This window comes from Mus caroli, chromosome 17 (genome assembly GCF_900094665.2).
Source record: "Mus caroli chromosome 17, CAROLI_EIJ_v1.1, whole genome shotgun sequence".
NCBI classification, from domain to species: domain Eukaryota; kingdom Metazoa; phylum Chordata; class Mammalia; order Rodentia; family Muridae; genus Mus; species Mus caroli.
This window is the reverse complement of record NC_034586.1, coordinates 79,131,610-79,137,243: the sequence shown is the minus strand read 5'-3', so window position 1 is coordinate 79,137,243 and position 5,634 is coordinate 79,131,610. Positions and strand designations below refer to the sequence as shown.

Below are 5,634 nucleotides of genomic sequence, written 5' to 3'. Positions count from 1 at the left end.
CTGCGCCATGCCTGCCTGGATACTGCCATGCTCCCACCTTGATGATAATGGACTGAACCTCTGAACCTGTAAGCCAGCCCCAATTAAATGTTGTTTTTCATAAGACTTAACTCGGTCATGGTGTCTGTTCACAGCAGTAAAACCCTAACTAAGACAAGGGTTGACTTGATTCTTTCTGGCCACTGCCTGGCAGCTTAACCCATGTCATTTATCATTAGAGCTTCACAAGAAAATGCAAGTGGCTGGCCTCGGAGCTCTGAAGTATAATAAGTCAAAAGTTAAAGCTTAAATAATGATAAGTTTGCAATTATTATTTTGACTACAGGCCTGGGAATAGGGGAAGCTGAAACTTTGGGGAACAATTGTAATTCTTGATTTTTTAAAAAAAGATTTATTTATTATTATAATTAAGTACACTTGTAGCTGTCTTCAGACACACCGGAAGAGGATGTCAGATCTCATTACAGGTGGTTGTGAGCCACCATGTGGTTGCTAGGATTTGAACTCAGGACCTTCATAAGAGTAGACAGTGTTCTAACCCGCTGAGCCATCTCACCAGCCTATAATTCTTGATTCGTTGTGGGATATGGTTATTTTTTTGAACTTGATTTGACAATGATTATACAATGTCTTTTTTTTCTATCAGTTTTTGGAGTATCAACAAAAGACTGGGGCAAGAGAAAGGCAAGAGAGCATGAGAAGAGCTTGTGAAGAGTGAGTGAGGAGAGAGTGTGAGGTGTGTATGGAGAGTGTGTGTGTGAGTGAAGGGAGAGTCCATGTGGTGTGTGTGTGAGATGTGTGTGAAGAGTGTGTGAGAGTGAAAGGGGAACACACAGAGGTGTGTATGAGTGTGGGAGTTCAAGAAAAAAACCACACAGGAGACTGCACTGTGCAGCCTCAAGCTGCAAGCAGATGAGCAAGAGAGAAAGAACAAAGAGTGAGAGAAAAGAGAGAGAAACTTTAGGCCTTGAAAAATTGCTTGTCAGTTTGTATCCAAAAAGTAGTCTGTGTCTATTATTCGCCTTCCAGATATCCCTGCTTCCGGTTGAGAACTCCAATCCTGTGTCGAGGCTGGACCCTGGCAGAGAACACAGAGACGCACACTGAAGGCGATTAACTCCGTAGGAAATGCAGAGGCTCACTTCTTTATTTTTAAACTGGTGAGTGTGGGAGTCAAATCCTGGAGCTCATGTGTGCCCTCTACTAGTGAGCTACCCCATCTTTTTTACAAACGCACACACGTGTGAGCTCACCAACACACAGTGCTAAAAGGATTAAAATCTGTGGGGAAAGGACTATTCAGTGAGTTGTGCTGAGACAATCAGAACTCTGTCGGAGGGAACAAATTGGCTCGGCCACAAAGCCTATACCAGAAAAACTCCACAGACAGTTAAAGGCTGTGGGTAAATGCAAGACAAGACCTTGAAAGTACTGAAGGAAACGCAGGAGAATTTCTTCACAGCTGGAGTAAAGAGGCCTTTGTAATTATACTACAAAGTTCAGCTGAACAGAAAACAATCAGGCCACCACAGTGCTTGGGCAAAGTCAAGAGGCAAGCGAACCACCACAGGAAAAGCATCTCTGGGCTGAGGGTGGAGCTCAGGTGTAGAGAGAGCTTGTCAGCATGAATAAGACTCGAAGTGTGTCCGGGTGCGGTGATGCACGCCTTCAATCCCAGCACACCAGAGGAGAGGCAGGCAGATCTCTGAAGTCAAGGCCAGCTGCCTGGTCTAGAGTGAGTCCCAGGGCATCCAGGGCTACACTGAAAAACCCTGTCTTGAAAAAAAATAAAACAAACAACACCTTTCCCCCCCCCAAAAAAAAAAAGAAAGGAAGGAAGGGGGGAGAGAGAGAGAGAAAGGAAGAAAAGGAAGGAAGGAAGGAAGGAAGAAAGAAAGAAAGAAAGAAAGAAAGAAAGAAAGAAAGAAAGAAAGAAAGAAACTCTACACTTAGTCCCAGCACTGAACACTGGCTGGCCTTGTGCTGCACGGCCATACTCTCAGGTGAGGCAGCATCAGGAGGATCAGTACAAGGTCATAAGGTCATACTCGGTACAGAGAAGGCTCAGTGGATAGTGTTAGCTATATAAGCATGAAGATTTGCGTTCAAACACTCAGTACCCACGTAAAACCAAGTGTGCTTGTGTAAGAGTAGAGACAAGCAGATCCTGGGTGCTGGCTGCTCAGCCACTCCCACAGAATAGTGAGAACTAAGTTCAGTGAGAGACCCTGTCACAAAAAAGATGGCGAGGGATAGAGGAAGGACGCCCAGTGTCAACTTCTGACTGCTACACACATTTCACAGGAGGAGCAAGGGGTCACCAGTGTCTACATAATACATGAAGATGTTCAGGGTCATCCTCAGCTAGTTGGAGGTCAGTTTAGGCTACACAAGACTCTGTCTCCAAAAGAAAAAGAATCTTCTCTCATATATAAGAATTCATAATCAATAGGAAGTAATTAATGAAATAATCAATAGGAAAAAAAAAGAACTAGAGGGGAAAAAAATGAGCCAAGGGTTGGAACAGACAGATCACATAAAAATATTAATTCACTTAAATATACGAAAATATACTCAACATCATTCTGAGTAAGGGAAATATAAATTTCATGTAGACAGATGCTATTTCTCTCTATCAAATTGTCAAGTTTCTAGAGTTTAATAATATTCTCAGCAGGTGACGCTTTAGGGGAGCAGTGGGTGTGAGCATACGTTGGTTGAACGTCTCTCAGATCCAGCTCGTCAATTTACCAACTCATCAGGTTACTCACGCGTGTATTCCCTGACCAAGTGATGTCATCTCTGAGATGTTACTCTTCCCGCACATGTGAACAACTGAAATACGCTAAGCTTATCTTCTGTGACTGTGGACACTCCAGTCGCCATCCAAACACAATCAGGTAAGTTATTTGTGTTACAACCAGCAATGAATGGTTATAACCATTTCTATAACAAAAGAATAAGGAAGCTCTCTTCCCAGGAGAGCAAGATACATTAGAAATCTTAGAAAGCTAGGGACATATTGGTACATGTGATCTGCCGCTGTTTGTGCAGCAAGCAGGTCAGAGACAAAGTCTAGTTTCACATACAATTGTATGATAAAATCTACCAAAAGTTATGTCATGTTCTGTGACATTTCCTGTGAAGACATAAACAAATATCTATTCACCCCAGATGTGGGTATTTACAACAGACCAAAGCCATGATTCCTCTCAAGTCTCCCTAGGTGAATTAATGAGTTTTTTAGGGTTGCTTTCAGGAATAGGGGTGTCTTAGTCAGGGTTTCTATTCCTGCACAAACATCAACTTGGGGAGGAAAGGGTTTAATTCAGCTTACAGTTCCACATTGCTGTTCATCACCAAAGGAAGTCAGGACTGGAACTCAAGCAGGTCAGGAAGCAGGAGCTGATGCAGAAGCCATGGAGGGATGTTCTTTACTGGCTTGCTTCCCCTGGCTTGCTCAGCCTGCTCTCTTATAGAACCCAAGACTACCAGCCCAGAGATGGTCCCACCCACAGGGGGCCTTTCCCCCTTGATCACTAATTGAGAAAATGCCTTGCAGCTGGATCTTGTGGAGGCATTTCCTCAACTGAAGCTCCTTTCTCTGTGATAACTCCAGCCTGTGTCAAGTTGACACAAAACTAGCCAGTACAATGGGTGAGTGGTTTCTTACAATAATTTAAAGATATAAATTATATAGCAATCATTATACTGTTGCAGGTTTAATTAAATGGTGACAGTGAATGTATGCAGTAACCATCCAGACTTGGAGGTCCACCCACCAACGGCCAGTCCTCATGTGAGCCATGGGTGGTCAGATAATCCATAGTGCCTATCTCTCGCCATTAATCCTGAGCCCCAGGCAGTGTGGCATTGATGCTGGTGACAGCAGCGGCCAATGAGGAAGAAGAGGAGGACACAGGGACAGCTGCTGTCCTGTCCAGTAGCACATTTGCAGAGGCCAAGGGATGACTAGTGAGAATTGGTTCTATCTACTCATAAGATTCTGGGGCTCCAAGCCAAATCATCAGGGATGATGGCCCATGCTTTTCCAGATGAACCATCTCGCCAGCCAGTGATGGTGAACTTGATGGTTGACCTTGATGGTCAACTTGATTGGATCTGGAACCATCTAATAGACATGCCTCAGGGCAGGTTGTTTGTTCTGAGAAGACTTAACAGAAGGTAAGACCCAACCCCATAAAGTCTAGTATCTTCCGACGGTGACCCAAATTGACAAAGGTCTAAGCAAAGGCAGGTCTCCATGTTTGCCTGCCTTTGCTTCTTGCTAATGAGTGAATCTGCTGGGGAAAATGCTGCTGTCCCCAGCCTTTGAAGCCCCAGAACCCACCTTCTTTATCCTTCCAGTCTGCACCTTGGGCCAGTGGATCTTTAGGAATCCTCCAGCCCTTCTGCACCAGATTGGACCTACTAAGGCATCCAGCCCTGTGAACTGAGCAGCTGCTGCCTTTCCAGCCTCTGCGTGGTGAAAGACAAGCGTGGTTGGCCCATTCCGTCCGTCTAGGAAGCCACTCTGATCAGTTTTCTTGTGTAGTATGTATTCTTTCAATTGGTTCTGTTCCTCTAGTGAGCTCTACGGAAATGTGGTCAGCCACAGGGAAGAGGAAGCAGCAAGAAAAACCTCGATCCGTAAGCAACGAGGTGGCCACCCAGCCATGGTGTAGGTAGAGATATGATGGAAAGGGTTATGAAAATTAAGACTAGACTAATACCGGTCAAATACATTGAACCAGTAGTCAACACTGCCCCCACCCCCATGTATAGACTTGGGAGTAGGTTGTGTCACGGGCAAATTATCCAATAAAAAGATAATTCTTTTATAGTGCAAATTGTCCCAGAGAAAAGGAAAACACTGGGCAGGGCGCAGCCAAAGCAAAGGAGTGCCCGATGTTTTTCTTTGTGCGAAATAAATAAATAAAGTTATAATAAGTTATAACATTAGTATATTAAATCTACTATTGTATTAACATAATCATCATGAGCGTGGGGGCTTAATTTTAAGATAACTTTAGGAAATGTATTCATTGAATGCAGCACATTAACACATTGAAGGAAAAACACCATGATTTAAATAGATCCAAAAAAAAAAATACATTCAGCAAGATTCAGAATTCATTCTTGGCAAACTAGAACTCAAAGATCTTCTAAACCTGATTCCAAAAAGCCAATGGCCAGCGTTGTTCTTTGGGGTGAGATTTTGGGGCATCTTCCGAGCAGCCAGGAGCCAGCGACCCCTGCGACGGTTGCAGCATGCCTCTCTGTGCTGGAGTCATTGTCTCCTCATATGAGAGATGGGGAAGGAATAGAGTCAATTATGGCGTAGGCAAAATGGCTTGAGTCAAGCAAGCTCAAAGTTAAGAGCAATGGTTCTGTATGTGATGACTCAGCAGTAAGGATAGAACCCAGGAGAGAAATGAAGAAGCCCTGTACTTGCAAGAGAGATGAAGAAGAACATCTGTATTAGCAAAGCATCGATGCTCACAAGTGAGATGCAAGCTCGTATTTAAAAACCATAAGCCGGGCGTGGTGGCGCACGCCTTTAATCCCAGCACTCGGGAGGCAGAGGCAGGCGGATTTCTGAGTTCGAGGCCAGCCTGGTCTACAAAGTGAGTG

General features: G+C 44.2%; 1 long non-coding RNA gene across 3 annotated transcripts in view; it reads left to right on the top strand.

Annotated features, from left to right (window-relative positions):
* The window catches only part of LOC115029747, a 10,886-nt gene extending 5,984 nt beyond the window's left edge, over positions 1 to 4,902 (top strand). The window contains exons 4-7 of one of the 3 annotated variants that reach the window (XR_003835308.1): positions 1,030 to 1,160; positions 2,675 to 2,900; positions 3,721 to 4,185; positions 4,369 to 4,902. This is a non-coding gene — a long non-coding RNA (uncharacterized LOC115029747). Of the gene's footprint in view, positions 1 to 1,029; positions 1,161 to 2,674; positions 2,901 to 3,720 lie in introns of all 3 variants that reach the window. The other 2 variants (XR_003835309.1, XR_003835307.1) reach the window with 2 other exon arrangements.
* The last annotated feature ends 732 nt before the right edge of the window (positions 4,903 to 5,634 follow it).